General features: G+C 49.0%; 1 long non-coding RNA gene across 1 annotated transcript; it reads left to right on the top strand.

The window, feature by feature from the left end:
* The first annotated feature begins 6,601 nt into the window (after positions 1–6,601).
* On the top strand, positions 6,602–14,903 carry LOC114016360 (uncharacterized). The gene is made up of 3 exons (XR_008733373.1): positions 6,602–6,732; positions 8,509–8,719; positions 9,609–14,903. It is a non-coding gene; the product is annotated as an uncharacterized LOC114016360 (long non-coding RNA).
* Positions 14,904–15,782: the final 879 nt, after the last annotated feature.

Raw genomic sequence — 15,782 nt, forward strand, 5'->3', positions numbered from 1 at the left:
TCAAGGAAAGCCTGATGCACATTTTCAAAGAGCTTTGGCTTTCGCTCAGCATTTAAGGTTAAATACTCATGAGGTACATTTTGAACTCTAAACATGGATGTATGGCAGAAAGAGAAATGGCATGAGCTTCAGAACTGAATTCTGTCAGGGAAGGGGAAAGAAGCTGAAATGTGTTTAAACACAAACCATCCAACACCCCATATCCTCAATGCCAGTTATGTTCTGAATAACTTCATCACCTGCTACTAAATCTGGCTCCTAAAAGCCTAAGCAATACGTTAACAGAAGTGACTTGAGCTTGGCTGACCCGTAGAGGCCAAGTGAGCGGGCTGGCCGTCGTGTGTTCCCCAGTAGGCATTGCTACTTCGGTCTCGGCTTGCAGGGAACACGATGAGAGGTGCCCAGCAGCAAGGCTGCCCCAGCGGCCCAGCTGGTTCTGTCCCGTTGTCTGTACAGCTGTCTGGTCTAGAACCCTAGAGGAAAGCACTTTGGGTTTAGTTCATGTTTGCCTTTCAGCCTTGGAGGGAAGTTCTGGGTCTGCGTTTCAGGGTGATCTTTATGCAGCTTATATAAACCGAGGAAAGAAAATTCATGCATCCTTACAGGAGGAACAGAGAAGTCCAAGGCAGGAGCCGCCCCTAGCTTGCTCTTCCCCTCCCTGAGGATTCTACTCCTCCGTCAGAAGCCCTGTACATTTTTCTTTTCTCTAGGATCTAGAGTGACTTGCAGTGTTGGGTGGCTAGAAAGCAAAAAACTGTCCCTAGCCCCGGATGTCACAAGGCTCTCTGCTTCAGTGACATCTCTGGTATATTATGGCCAGATCTGGCATTTCCTGGCTTGGATTATATCCTTGAATACAATTTTCTCCAAAGCATGAGAAGTCGTCTGCTTCCCACCTGTCTAAGCTTTGGAGGGAGAGAAGGGAAAGATGATCTGGGCTTCAACAGTCCTGGAATGAAAGGAAGTAAATGATTGGAGCTGTTTGTATGCACTCCTCCTCAAGCTCCCGGTGTTCCCAAGGTTTTCCTTGCAGGGGGGCTGGCTGCTGGTGCTGCGTGGGGACGGTGGCGGCAGTCCTGCGTGCCCTTTGATTCAGACTGGGATCTGAGAGTTGATTCAGTACGTCTGATGGGACAGATCTCCAGTCTTTCCATAAAAAAGCTTTTTTTAGCTCATACATGTTTCTGATGATGTGGAAGAAACTATTTTTAAGCTGGGAAAGTCTGTAGCAATGTTTTGAATTCCTGAATGGCTGACTGACTAGGATAATGCCTCTGAGGAACACTGGAAGCAATTTACAGCCTTAGATGGAGATTTTTATTTACTTACACAGACTTTTAAAGTCAAAACTTTTGCAGTTTGTCACCCAACTCAAGGGCTCTTCACCTTTCATCTCCCTCGTATTTGGCCAGGAAGGGCATACTTTCTCATTCCCTCCACTAATGATATAGATGCTAAAGATACAGATCTTTCTGGCCCAGCCTCCCCGCAGTTAATGAACATGTTGGGACAGTAGATCACCTTGCTAGAGACGCACAAATTGCAGCAGACAGCAGTAGTAATGGCTCGTTAATCTCTTCACTACTCTCTAAATTGAAAATCTGTGCAAACGTTGGAGGTTTCAGTCTGAGTGACCCGTCTTGAGGTCTCCTGCTGCCGGGCCTGAAATACTTTTCATGTTTCTAACAATTTTATGCTGCAGTTTCCCAAGTCAGTGTTTGTTCCCAGCCCAAGGGCAAATCTACTTCAGTCTTACTCTTGCCAGATGAAAATGATTACAGAACTTGAAGTCAGTGTGTTGCTTAGCTGATTACACTTCGTGAAGTTTAAACCAAATGAATTCCTCAGCTGATCATACTATACAGCCAGTACGCTGCCTGAAAAGAAGTTCGTCTGTGTGCAGTTGGAAAAAAACATTTTAAACTGCAAACTCTGAGTAAGAAGGAGGCTGATGGTTTCATTAGTAGCTGAGATCTGCTACCATGAAACCGCTGCAGAGGGGAAACCTCTCCTCCGGGACGGAGGCAGGCAGTCCCATGCTGCTGGGCTTCCCATGGGAACCAGTTCAACTTCCAAAGCTGGTGGAAAGCTGACAGGTTTCTCTTGGGTTAGCGTGCTTGTTCACTTGCAAGGAAAATCCCAGAAGGAGCAGCAGGCGTGTTTGGTGGGAGCCAGGCTGGAAGCAGGGTGCTCTGGCTTCTGTCATCCCCGGGAAATGGGGAGGCTCTTCCACAGAAGCATTGCCCTATGGAAGAGTGACGCCCTGGGGAGGGAGGGGAGGCACCAGGACTCCATTTCCCTCCCTCCCTGACACCACTTGGCATCCTTGCTTTTGATTTCAGGATGTGAAAACCCCGTTTCACTGCTGCCGGTAGCAGCATATAATGCAGCTGGCCAGCGTAGCTGTGGCTTCTTTCCTTCCAGCTCTGATTTAAAATGGGTTTATTTAGGATGTTTTCCCAGAAAGTCTAAAAACCACACTAAGAGAGTGGGGTGCTGGTTGTTTGCAAATGAGCTGGGGTTCGGGGGCAGTAAATGCAGTCATAAAATACATATTTAAAATTAGCAAACAATGACAAGGGGAAGTTCACTGCAATAAATATGAATTAGAAATGAGAAAATGTGGGGAAGTAATGAGGGAAACAAAGGTCCTAAGGAAAAAAGAAATAATAAAGGGCAAGAAGGAGTGTTCAGTTAAATCCAGATCAGAAGGAACCTGTTCTCTGCCCAGGATTAGCTGAAAGCGCAGTCTGTCTGCGGCAGCACAGCGTGGGCAGCAGCGCGCGGCAGGTGTGCAGGTCCCTGGGTGAGATGCCCCCGCCGCAGGAAAGCTGCTCAGCAGCTGGTGCTCTTGCTGGGTATCTTCAAACCACCGGGAGTGGATAATTTGCGCTCAGGGGTTTTCAGCTAACCACACGGAGAGATCTCTGAACTGCTAATAGAGTGCTGGTGGGGGGTTATTAATGAGTCTTGGAGCTCAGGGGACCTCTGGGGACTGGGAAGCAGCTGTGGAAATGGGATGACCTAATTCCAGTCCTGTTTGCTTGCTTTCTGTCCCAGCAGAATGATGGAAGGTTTGATACGGGACGAACTAAAAAAACCCAAGAAAATATCATCATGGCTAATTAAACAAATTGATACGGAATGGTGTAGAAAATGAACTGTGTTGAGCTAAGCATATTTTACAATATTTCAGGTTTGCCTGATAAATGTAGAAGTTGCAGTGATGCTTGGGCTCCTGGAGAGGTTGAAGTTGTTTTGGGGGGTTGAAAGGTCCAAGCATTGCCTATTAAACCAGAGCAATGTGCGTTCAGTGTGTTCAGCATTAACCAACGTTAACCCTAAGCAGGGAATCATTAGAGACACTTTCAGTGGACAGCAGAGCCTGAAACAGGTACTGATATATCTATTAATATCTTTATTAATATTTGGGCAACACATGGAAGCATAACTATGTCCTTTGCAGCCTGTATTACAAGCAGGAAAGGTAGCAGCGGGGACGGGGCTCCGCAGCCCGTCGTGCTGAGCAGCCCGCCCTGGATCAGGCCCTGTTGCCGGGGGCACCCCAGACCATCGCAGCACCCGTGGGCCATACAGGAGCTGAGCAAAAGACTTGGGCGTCTCTACCTACCACTCAGACACAGATTAACAGCCCAAGAGCATCACTCAAGAGAACGGCACCGTGGGCAGTGAACCAGTGCTGAATGCCCAGAGGTGCCATCAGCAGCCAGGCTCAGCCTCGCAAAGGTTTGGTCTCCTTAGTCCTGACGCCCAAGTGACAACCACTGCTGCTGGTAGAGCCTGTGACGTGTCACGAGGCTGCTGTGGTGGCTCCCCAGCGGGGTGCCATCGCCCTCCCAGCCGGGCTGGGTTTCAGGTCGCTGCCAGGCACGGGGCTGGATGCTCAGAGCAGGTTGGGGGTCTGACCACGCTGAGGCATTGTGCCAGGGGTCCCTGCTGAGGCCCCCAGGACTGTGCCTGGTCTGGGGAGACGGAATGCAGCACAGGCTTCAGCCCTCCAGAGGGTAGATGGAAGCGGGAAAAATGCTTTATGCATTCAAATGCCTTAGGTTGGTTTTGTTTGCCTGTGTATGTTTGTATTCTATGAAAATGTATAGCTCTATGTTTATGCACACAGATGCCGCTCTGTTTAAACACGCCTGCTGTGGCAGCATCAGTTAAGCCCCAAAGCCGGTGCCTGCTTACTGTGAGGAGAGCAGAGCTGTCCTCACGTGCTAAACCCAAGCGTATGGAAAAGCTGTACTACTGCACGTACAGCACTGGCTTGCAGGGTGCAGGAACCCCTATCTTTTACATCCTAGACGTGATAAAAGGATCCGGTGTTTGGAAGCCTTGGCCTGTCGAAGATTAAATAGCTGATCTATACAGCACAGCCGTGACTCTCGAGGCAGCACAAGCAGGAGCCTCTCAGTGGGTCGGGAAGGATGGAAAAAGGAACAGGGCTGATGCTGGCAAATGAAAGCATCTGTGATGCTGAAGCACCTGGATATTGCTTATTACCAGGGACCAAACAAGTGCTCATTTAGGCCAAATCTGGCCCTATTTCCTGAGAAAAGCAGCTGTTGGATAAAAGATGAACCACGAGGCTTTATCTCTTCTTACTCACCTGCCACTTGTGCTGGCTTCTTAGCAGCCTTCTGCGAGAGGAGCTGTGCGAGTCCTGAGATGGCCCTGGCTGCTGGGAGCTGGTTATGGGAATGCTGCGCCCTGCTTCACCCCCAGCTTTTGGGGACAAGGTGTGCCACCTTGCTGTGCCGACAGGCCACAGGGATCTCCTCCCCTTAGTGAAGCAGTGTGGGGAGGCACCGGCAGCACGGGGCTGGGGGCGAGATCATGGAGTAAGAGGAGACATAAACCATGGATCTCATGTCATGGCTGGAATAAGCACGTAGACCTGGGGGACTTGGCTATGGGAAGAAAACAAATCCCAGAAAAGCAGGAATCTGTATGTTTGAGGGGTGTAAAACAGGTAGCTCAATGTTACCTTTTCCTAACATCTTTTAGCATAATTAAATGAAATCAGGCTCCAAGCAGTTCCTACAATTCTTGCATTTAATTGCCGTGCTGTTGATCACCTTGGCTGCCCCAGCACAAGTCAGACCTGGGAGTTTCTCACAAAGATACAAGTTTGCTTGCAGCGCTGTGGCTGGGTGGCTGCGTGATGCTGACTCTTCGGCGGGTGTACCATGGGGACATGAGCAGTACAGGCATTTGTCCCTGTAAATCTTGTATTAAACAGCCCAGTTTCTAGCTGGAAGTTAATGGTGCAATGCCTAGTGCTCTGCAGATGTGAACCTGCACCTGCCTGATGTACTGGAGAGGCAAGCGGAGAGAGGAACTCCTGAAAAAGCATTTCAAATGTCATTTCAGGTAACAAGGCTACGTGCATCCATCAGAAGCTACATTAAACCTACACATGCCATTCCTAAGGTACTATAGCTGGCTGGTCCAGTTGCCTGCTTTTTAGATTAGTGTGAAAGCCGTATTTGCTCGTATACAGAGACAAAACTAAGGCAGGTTGTGATTCTTCTTTTTTGCAGCTTCTTTTCACTGTTCCCCCACCCTTTGTATCCACCGAGCGGGCAGCTAGAGCCAGCCACACTGGCAGCACCCTGCTGGACAGCAGCAGGAGTTTCAGCAGTGCTAAATGATGACTAGAAGAGGAGGTGGGAAAAAGGTCAGTAACAGTCCAAGTTTGATCATAACATCATTGATTCCTGTCTCCAAGGGGCTCCTCAGAGCACTGCACTGAGACCGTGCCGTTTCTTGTTAGTCCAACCTTTAACTGATGCTTACAAATCTATGAACACAGACAGTTCTCTGGAAAATAATCCATGGGGGCGTTCAGTTCTATATGGCAACAGACTGAGGAAGGGCGGGATATACAGAAATTTTGACTGCAGAATCTGTTCTGTGTGATGCTTTCATGGCAGCATTCAAATGCTTGGAGAAATAATAAACTAATTCACCAAACAGTCATGGTCATGTTCACCAAGGTCATTATACACTTCATCGGTTCATCTCTGAAAAGTAGCAGTTTGAGGATTTTTCTCCAAAACCTTGGATTTTGTTTATGGTGGTACTTGACTAACTTCAACAAACCAAACTGATTTAAGTTCCCTTCTCATGAAAAGTATGATGGGGGAGCCAGTTTAATCAGTCAGAGGATTCATCATTGCATAAACAGAGGAAGAGGCTGAATTAGCATTAGTGAGAGATCTATGAATGTTCCTGGAGAAATTGCATTACTTTAACTCAAAGAGCTGACTCTAGGGCTTGGTTTTTCTCCCTTGCTCTGTAACCTTTTCGGTGGAGTGCTCTGTGGTGAATAATATGTTGTTCTTCTTTTCTTAAATAAATCTAATTATTTTTTTCCATGGAGGAAATGGAATGATATGAGGTATCACTCATTCATCCTTTTATAACTCCTGTAATATTAACAAGGCCACATCCTGCTGGTGAGGAAAGCAATGTGCTTGGCCCTGGGCAGTCAGAAGAAGAAGATGGAAGTATCTGATCAAATTACTCAGCTTCCCAGAGAAATAATTTTTAGATAATGATGATAATTGCCTGTTCCTTGCCTTGTTCTGTCCAGGTTGTGCCTAGCCATGAAACACTACAGTGGCGGCAAAGCGATGCTGGATGCGGGGATGTCGTTAGCGCAAAGCACAAGCATGCCACCGAGGCAGTGGGTTGGGATAACCTGTTAAAGTAAGTACTTGGTAATCTCATACATATCTTGGATTCTTCTATAGGGCTTAAAGCATGTCACCACATACATCTTGAATTATATATGAATAGCTGATTGGACATGGCGTATCTGTGTAACCACAGTGTTATCCATCCACCTAAGAGCTGTCGGCTCTGCCAGATGGGAAACGTCTGCTCCTGCACAGCCCATCTGTGGTCTGCGTCTTCCTCCTGTGTCAGAGATCCCAGTTGCTGCCGAATGGGATGGTCCTTGCCCCAGCAGAGGAGCTGGCCCAGCTGTAGGAGGAGAAAAACTCCAGGTATGAGCATCCCTTGGGAGAGAAAGGACTCCTGTCCCTCCCTCCTGCCCTGGCCAGCCTTCCCCAGTGTTTAGTAACACGCTGGCCCCGGGAGGCAGGCAGTACCCCCAGGCAGTACCCCCAGGGCAGCACAGCGCGTCTGGGACCACTGCGGTCACAGGTGGCTGGGGAGGATGGCTCCTGGCTTTCCCGGGCACAGGGCCCGACTGGGGCCTGCTGAGAGGTGGCTGCTTGTGCTTTTACTCAGCTGCAGTAGTTAAAGGGGGGAGAGATTCAGACCGCTGGCATGGTGGATCAGTATCAGGGTGGGTGCAGCGACACCAGCCTGTGTGCAATGCTGAAGGAGCAGCAGCGGTCCTCTCTTTTCTCCTGGGCAGGCAGGCTGGGGGGTCCTGCCCCAGCACCTGTGCTGGTGCTCGGGCAGTGGCTGACCTGTGCAGGCAGCCCCCTTCGCCCCAGGCGCGTTGCAGCCTGCGCGCCATGGTGCCTCTGCTGCAGCCAGCTGGGAGACAGAGGGCTGTGTGCTCAGGCTGTAGCGTGCAGATTGTTGGGAAATACAGCACTGCTGGCCAAGTGTTGAGCCTGGGCACTCCAGAGGTGGGTTTGTGGTGAAGCAAGACAGGGGTGGCCTTCGTCTCATTCAGGTGGAGTCCGGGCAATGAACATGGGCATGGTCCAAGGCCCTCTTCCTCGCCTGCCTGGTGGATGTAGTCAGAAAACACCAAATAGAGATCAGCTCTACCTTTATTCCTTATGAAAAGCTGCTAGCAGGTCCATAAAGTGTAGTTGCAGGACTAGGGCTGCATGACCTACCTGCAGGGCTGGTGCCCTCAGCCATGCAGACTGACCCCAGGTCTGTGCAGGTGAGGTGGAGCACGCTGTCAGCAGATGGGCTCAGCACCCCCTTCCTGAGCAGGGGGTTCTTCCTCCATAGTCCCGAGCCCTGGGGAACTGACCCAGTCTGACCCCAGCTCTCTGTTTATTTCAAACTTCATAGCTTTAGAAAGATTCCTATCCAATGATCTAGACCTACTTACACCCCACTACTGTGTAGTAACATTCCACCAGCACTAAGCAATATTTCATCCAGGGACCAAACTTGCTGTCTGAGTTCAGAAGCCCCTCACCTTTGTGGGAGCAGATCTCTCAAAACCTCTCAAATATTTGTCTTTGGCATCACATCCATGAAATTACACGATCTGGACTTTTTTGGACTGAAGCAGTGTGGAAGCCACTGCCTTTTTCTCTGGCCCTCTTCCCCCCATGGGGCTAAACCCTCTACCCATGTCCCTGGCAGCTCTGGAAAGGCTGGGTGATGGTGGTGGTGGCAAAATGTTGAGGCTTTGTGAGTAAGGGCATGCAGGGAAGCCAGTTAAAGGTAGCCCTATAGATCTGTTAAGAAAAGGGAGGGAATGAGGCTCTGGAGCTTTCTGGAGCCAGCTCCTGCGGTTGTTCCCATCTCTGACTGGTTATGCAGGTACTTTGGTGTCTCACCCCAGCCTCTGCTGAACAGATGTCTACAGCACTGAGTTAAAAAGGATCTTGCCTGCAACATGAGGGGAAAGAATGAAAAGTCTGGGACTGGTTACCCTTGGCGAGAAGATTTAACACAACAAAGGTCACGGTAGCTTGAGCTCCAGTGTTCAGGAGATTCAGCAAACCTCACACAAGGCCAAGACTGACTTCAGGTATGTGACAGTCTGTGTCTGCTTGACCGCACAGTTCTCCATTCCCCTCTGAACCGCCTCACAGGGCTCCTGCCACATGAGGTAGACCTCAGGCTTCAATCAGCACGGCGATTCCCTTGTCCCTACTGCTAGTTGTTTCCCACAGCCCTCCCTGGCTGTCAGCCTCATTGGAGAGGACAGGCTGGATGGGCTGCAAGGGCCAAGCACCCGCTGCTGGTCCTCCCCCACCTCTGCCATCGCAGTTCCTCAGTGAGCTGATATGAATGAAGTCTGGACTTGGGCAGCCTCCTAGCTACAGGGAAAATGTATTTCTCCACGACCAGCTCTGACATCTTGTCAGCAGCGATTTCGAGTTCACCAGATAAAAACCCCACACATGAACTGCAGCCCTGTTTCACATCGTTGGGTGCCAGGGTGAGCCCCTGGGGATGGGGCTGTGGCTGGAGGAGGGACACGTGTCCCCTGTGGGGCAAGTGCGTGGCTGCCGCTCTGCAGCCCCCCTGCAGGAAGGCAGGCAGCCCCCCCTGCGCTGCCCGTGCCCTGGCCGTGGGCGAGCTGTCGTCTGGTTCCTCAGTCTCCCTCTGTGGAAAGGGAAAGAGGAAACCACTGAGGCTTTCCGTGACCTGTGCCTGGGCGCTTTTTCCCTATTTGATGTTGCCTCCTAATAGGATTTAGCTGGTCGATACCGGCTAGTGTGCATGGGGCTGAGAGCGCTTTTAAATGGCTGTTGAAAACTCTTTTGTGGAGAATTTCCAGCCTGCTTATTACTCCAGGTGGGAGAAGCCTGGAAGAAAGCCACGTGCATGCAACAGTCTAGACATGTTTGATTTCTTTTTGGAATTAAAGAACAGAAGTCCCATAATAATCTTTTTTTTTTTTTTTTCCCCAGCATTCATACAAGTAGCCAATGTAAACAATTCTCTCACTGCCCTGAAATTTGGACTTGCTCACAGGATGAAGCAGTGACCTACTGAACCTCTGGGAAGAGTAATATTAGCCTCCGTCTGGTCTGCTGCCTTCTTGGCTTGGGTCTGGCGACAGCCCAGCTGCCCTGAGGACCAACGCAGGCACTCTGGTGTGGTGTGTCCCCAGGGTGCTTGTAGGGCTGCTGCTCCCATAAAAGAAGAGGAGATACACAATGAGATCACTGAAGTAGAGACACCCCCTCTGCATTTAGGCACCTAAAACCCCAGCTGCTTCTCAGATGCAGCAGGTTCCCCAGCTCTGCTTCAATCCACCTGGAGGACTGACCTACTGAGGACTAATCCTGGGATCTGTGAGTGCCATTAGATCCCATGAAAGTGTTGACCACAGAGAACATTCTTCCATCACAGCCAAGAGCTGCTGCTCGAGATGGATTTCAAAGTGCCTACAGACACATGTTCATGACAGCAAGCCTCCGGGCTGACTCGCAGGCAGATGACTGCCACTTAAACTGAGGTCACTTCTGAGGTCACCAGCACCCTCACTACAGACTGACTGGCTTTCATGCACAAGTGATGGAGTTTCTTGTTACAAAATGAAATACTAGCGTGTCAAGGAGGCCAGACAAACAATGCACTTGCTCTCAAGTGAAGATGGTGGCTGCTGGTTCCTCTCATATTGGTGGTGCTGCTCCTTCAGGCTTCCCTAAGCCTTCTTGCCACCGTATTGTTGCCTGGAGTACTGCTGCTGTCACTTCTTCAGCTTGTTCTATACAACTGGATTTTTCTTTTCTGGGTTTTCTGTACCTTCAAATTTGGTTCTGCTTGCACACCCAACCATGGTTGGAATTGCATTGAAAAGGCACCCAACAAAGAACAACACGAAGCAGCTGCCCATACAGCCTGCTTAGCTTCAAGTGCAGTGGAGGAGCCCAGGTTGGACTCCTGAGCACGGAAATGGCTCAAAAAAGGCCAAAACCATACTGCATGAAACGATCTACTGAGGAGTCAGCCTCGCTGACAGCACAGGGAGGAAGGCTAGGTGCTGATAGGTTTGTGTAAGCTCTATAACCCACCCTATGCAATAAGGAGATTTGTTGCAATTGCAACAGCCAAGAATGGGGTGTCTCTATCTTCCCTAGTGGTAGAATGAGTGTGGGCGACCTAAGAAACTCCTAAATGGGATGAAGGGATTGTTGCCTTCAGCTAAACTCTTGTCTTTGCCTCTTAGGACTTCAAGATAAAGAGCAGGCCTTTGGATCTAGTCAGGACTTACAGGAGCAGCCAGGCTGATAACAACATTTCAAGGCTTTCAGGCCCTCTGGATTCATTTTGGTCTAATCCATGTGTAGTTAATTTTACTTCCTAAAGCCCTTTTGCAGGCTCTGTCAAAGGGTCTGTTCTTTCTCGCATCCCACCTCAGGTGTACGTGGTGCCGGTGGGTAACCTTGAAGAGGTGCTGCACCCTACCACAAGCGCCTAGGTCGATTGATTCCCACATGCTCTGTGGGCTCAAGAAGGCAACCTGGGGTCCCTTAGCCCAAAGGTGCAACCCCAAAAGGAGCGGTTACTGCTGATACCATGGCTGAAAATTCCTCGGGCATCTCTCACTGAACTTCATTTCCTGCTTGGCTCTGGCAAAGCTCCCCGTTTCCATGGTGATGATTTATTCCTTTAAATAGTTCCCATTCAAGAACAATATCATGGGTCCTTCTCTGTTGTTGGTTTAATTAAAAATAACTTACCCTTCTCCTGGCGTCACATCTTTGGCTGAAGCAGTTAGAATTGGACACAAGCCTCCAACCTCTCTGATCCGCTCTTGCTCCCACCCAGAGACGACCCTTCTGCCTCCTTGCTGTTCAGTGTAACCCCCCAGGTCTGTCCTTGGCCCTTCCTGACCTTCCCTACTGAGTTGCCTCACACAGGTGGATGTGGAAGGAAAACGCAGAGAGGAAGAAAAGAGGGACCGGGTGAGCTCTCTCAGGACAGCACTGCGCAGCCCAGCGTCCACCCAGCACTGGAAGGGCAGCCTGGCGCGCTCCACAGCTCTGCCCTTGAGCTTTCCTTGCTGCGAGCGGGGAGGCTTGTGAGAAATAGGAAACCTCGTGAAAACAGCCCAGCTCATGATGAAACGGTCATAGTGCATCACTCATCGCTGCAGCCGGGATGTTCAAATAAGCTGCCAAAGAGGGAGCCTTTCCTCTCCCCCCTAGTCCTTGGTTCCCAAAGCAGATATTTTTTTCTGTGAGTAGAACAAGGACTTCTAACCTGAAAACTGGAAACAAAACAAAAAAGAAAGAAAATTAAAAGGCTGAACTGCTTATTTGGTGTATTTTAAAGTGTTCATTTTATTGCATAGAAGTCTGAAAAGGCAGCCTGGTCTCCCTACAACAGGGACTGTTCGGTGTTCCTTGGGACAGTTACTTCTTGCTTTGCATAAAGAAGGAGATGGAGCATCTGGTTTCTCTGCTTCATTTTAAATGCCAATGCTTATTTTGTTAATACATTTACATTCCAATTTTCTTCACGCACAGTGAAAAAGGAACTCTTTGGGGTTCTTCTAGATAGAAGCACATTAGCATGCTTGTTTTTCAGGCACCAGTAGCAGACATGCATTTAGAGCCTCAGGAGTTCAACCACCAGTGAGGAGAGCAGGCTTTGGGGAAAGTGAATTCCCTATTTACGAAACAGATTTCTGATTCACTGCAGAAATTTTCCGACTTGCTGCATTAACTACAGCCAGCATTAGCTTAGGCTGGTAGATGGACAAAAATCTATCTACAAAAAATAAAAGTATATAATATAGCTTTACAAAAACCTTTTGCTCAGGCACACAAAACAGCATCCCAGGAGCAGCAGGTAGCCAGCTAATCCAGAAAGGCCGGTACAGGTACGATTCCTTTCACAACACGTGGGCTGTGCAATCTTTTAAAGCAGTTGCAGCAACTTTCAGACGAGCAGTGAAACTCATCCTTATAAGGTGGGAAAGCTCCATGTTCTGCTGTGAGAAGACTGGAATGTGAGCATGGCAAGGATTGCTTCATGTGAGCCCTTATCAGAGAGATTGGCGATAAAACTGAAGAAGTTCATGTGACACCAGAAGAATTTCCCCCTTATCTAAAGGAAGCCGGAGATGTGCAAATCAGAGGTACAACACGCAGGATGAGTTATGAGGAGGAAATGATGTAAAGAGGCCAGACTCTCTGGAAAGTTGCCTGCTTGCTTGAGTGTGTCCTATTTTCTGCTTTGGGGGATTGTATTGACATCAACACAACAGCAATTTTAGAAACACTTCACTGGAAGCTTGAATCTGCCAACTGTAGGACAAAGAGACAACATCCAAAGTCCTTAGGACCCTCAGAGTGTTCCAGCCCTATTTCTGACCTCTCTGTGACATTGCATTGGGAGAAAGCGAGGGAGGATTTTGACATAAGCCTTTCAATCTATCAGTTATTTGTCATTTCCCTCAGGCAATTTTTCCTGCGAGTAGCAGCCTCTATGCCTTTTAAAATACAGTGGGGGAAGATGCTATGCTATCAAAATGGTTCATTTGCCACTTACCAGACACCCACAAAGTATGCCCAGAAGAGATTTTTCAATCATTTAAACCTTTGTTTTAAATGGCTTGTTTTCTTTACAAGCAAAGACAAAAATGCTACTTCTTGTATAGAATGTAGGCATGCCAAGCGTTAAATTCCAGCTATTTCCTCCGTACCCTTTTCAAAGCCTGGCTAGAAGAGTCTTGCAAGGTTGTAAGAAGCGTGTGTCCTCCTCAGCTTCTCTTGACACATCACTTTAGACAGTGTCTCTCTGCATGCTCCCTCGTTAATCTCCCCATCAAACCCCTCCTGCTTCCATCCCTTGTGCCACTGCTGCTGTGTTTTTCCAGTTTTACTTCTTTACCATGGTGCAGGGCAAGGGCAGCAAGCAGCTCCATCTGCCACCAGACCCTTTCCCTGCCCAATCCACCAGCAGGACACATGGCCACCAGTCTTGCACCAGCAGGAGATGTTGTCCATCTTGTGAACATACAGGGGAGAGACCCAGGTCTTACTCAAACATTGAAGGCAAGAAACTTGCTTTCACACAGAGCAGATGTTTTCCACATAGTCATAAGTTTCCATGGAGGAGGCAGGACTTCATTCCTAAAACTAGACAGACCCAAACATCGCTAAGTTTCCCATTGGGACCACGTAACCTGATGGCCCCAATATATCCTTCCTCCTTCCCTTTCTGTGGTTCTTTACAACCTCTCCTTCTCCACGTCTTTCCTTTCGCCTGGTCTCAATGCTTGGCCAAAATGCTGCTTATCCCACCCAGCACTGCATGATGGAGAGCCACACATCATATTTTCCCTTGCATGGTCCATGAACTCTAGCACGAGCAGTCACAAAGCACAGGACTCCTGGCAAAGCCAGAGGGCTGTGAGGGAAGGACCACCAGCTCACCTGGTCCCCAGGCAGTGCAGACCCGGCACACTGTTTGGCCAGGAGATCTCCAATGCAAACCGGGTACCATGAGAAGAGGTCACCAGCGGTATTTTAGTTCTAGTTTAGTTTTTTAGTATTTTAGTTGTGGTGCTATGAGGCCATGCTACAGCAGATACTGTCTTTCAGGCATGTTTTTTTTATCAAAAGACCTTGTCCTTCATGAGGAGCTCAGAGCATGTTTTATAAAGAATAGCACTGGGTTATTTTTATCAAAGACAATGTGGCCCAAGCATAATGGGGCTCAGCGTGACTTGCTTTTTCCCAGAACAATAGCCATTGTTCTGGTGGAGCTGAGGACAGTTTGGGCTCTTACCAATAGCCATTTTTATATAAACCAGGGGAAAAAATAAAACAGAACCTGACTCCTTAGCTGGGAAGAGCTGCAGTGGTTTCTGCATCGCTATGTGACTAAAATGTGGTAAAAACACAAGCCAGTCTCAAGCCAGCAGATAGGATGTATAAGCAAGTGTTAGTGGAATCAAGGGGTTTTGGCCTGAGGAACCTGATCAAAACTGTCCATACTGTCAGCCAGCAGCTGGACAGATGTCCTCCAAAGGGGCCCTTCCAACCTGAACTGCCTGATTTGAACTCAATGACAGACTCCTACTGGTCTGCAGAAAAATTTGTCCCGGATTTTCATAGACATTAAACCAGAATGAGACTCAAGCTCCTAATGCCTTTTTACATTATAAGCCCAGGACCTGTTGTGGTTTTCTGGTTTTGTTTTTAAACAAACTGTGTGGAAGCAGGCAGGGCCTTCCCTGGTACGGAGCTCCCCACCAGCCAGCCCTCCCGGCTTTGTGGCTCAGCCAGTTCCTCCCACCCAGCCGCCCATGCATGTTCGTGTCCCTGAGGGCAACACCCTGCAGTGGTAGCTCTTTCCAAGCCTCACCCTTCCAAGTCTCACCCCTGGAGCTGGAAGGAGTGAGAGTCGTGTCTGTATTTAGAGATTAAAATGGAAGACCTGAATTTTTCTTAACAGGACTGTGTAGAGCGAATGCTGCTTCTGCTCTTCCAGGGGAGGTCAAAGGCAAATACCGGCCCTGTTCCTTCTTCAGGGCATCCATCCCGGGCTTATCTGAGAATAGAGACCTATGCTAGGAGCCGGCTGGTCTGAGCTTGTGCCTAGTAAAAGGGGACGGTGCAGATGTGAGAGTGCTAACACACACCGCCCAGGGCTGTGCTCAGGGGACACCACAGTCCTTGCTTTGAAACATGCACGCCTGGAGCTCTCTGGGCTGCTTGTGCGGGCAGAGACCAGAGGGAAACAGACCTGCTATCAGGAAGGATGAGTTTGCTGCAAAGAGGTTGGTGCTTCTGCTGAACCAGGCTGGAGAACAGTGGCAGGAATCTTTCAGCTGTTTGCACTCCTCTGTAATAACGCTCTGGCAGAGCTGAAGTCTATTGATGTTTAAGAAGCTCTTGGAGCTGGTTTCTTCTCTCAGGGTGATCTAGATGTATGCAATACACTATGCTCCCAGAAACCTGTTGGATGGGCTGAACTTTGTAAATACAAATGCTAAATCACAGATAAATGAACAAAGCAGATAAGACGGTACAAGAGAAAATGCTGCTATAAATCCAAGGTGTGCCTATTCTGTAGCTTTATTTGGGAATCAGGAAGACGCCAGCACTCGGTCCTGATGAAGG

This window comes from Falco cherrug, chromosome 7 (assembly GCF_023634085.1).
Source record: "Falco cherrug isolate bFalChe1 chromosome 7, bFalChe1.pri, whole genome shotgun sequence".
Classification (NCBI taxonomy): domain Eukaryota; kingdom Metazoa; phylum Chordata; class Aves; order Falconiformes; family Falconidae; genus Falco; species Falco cherrug.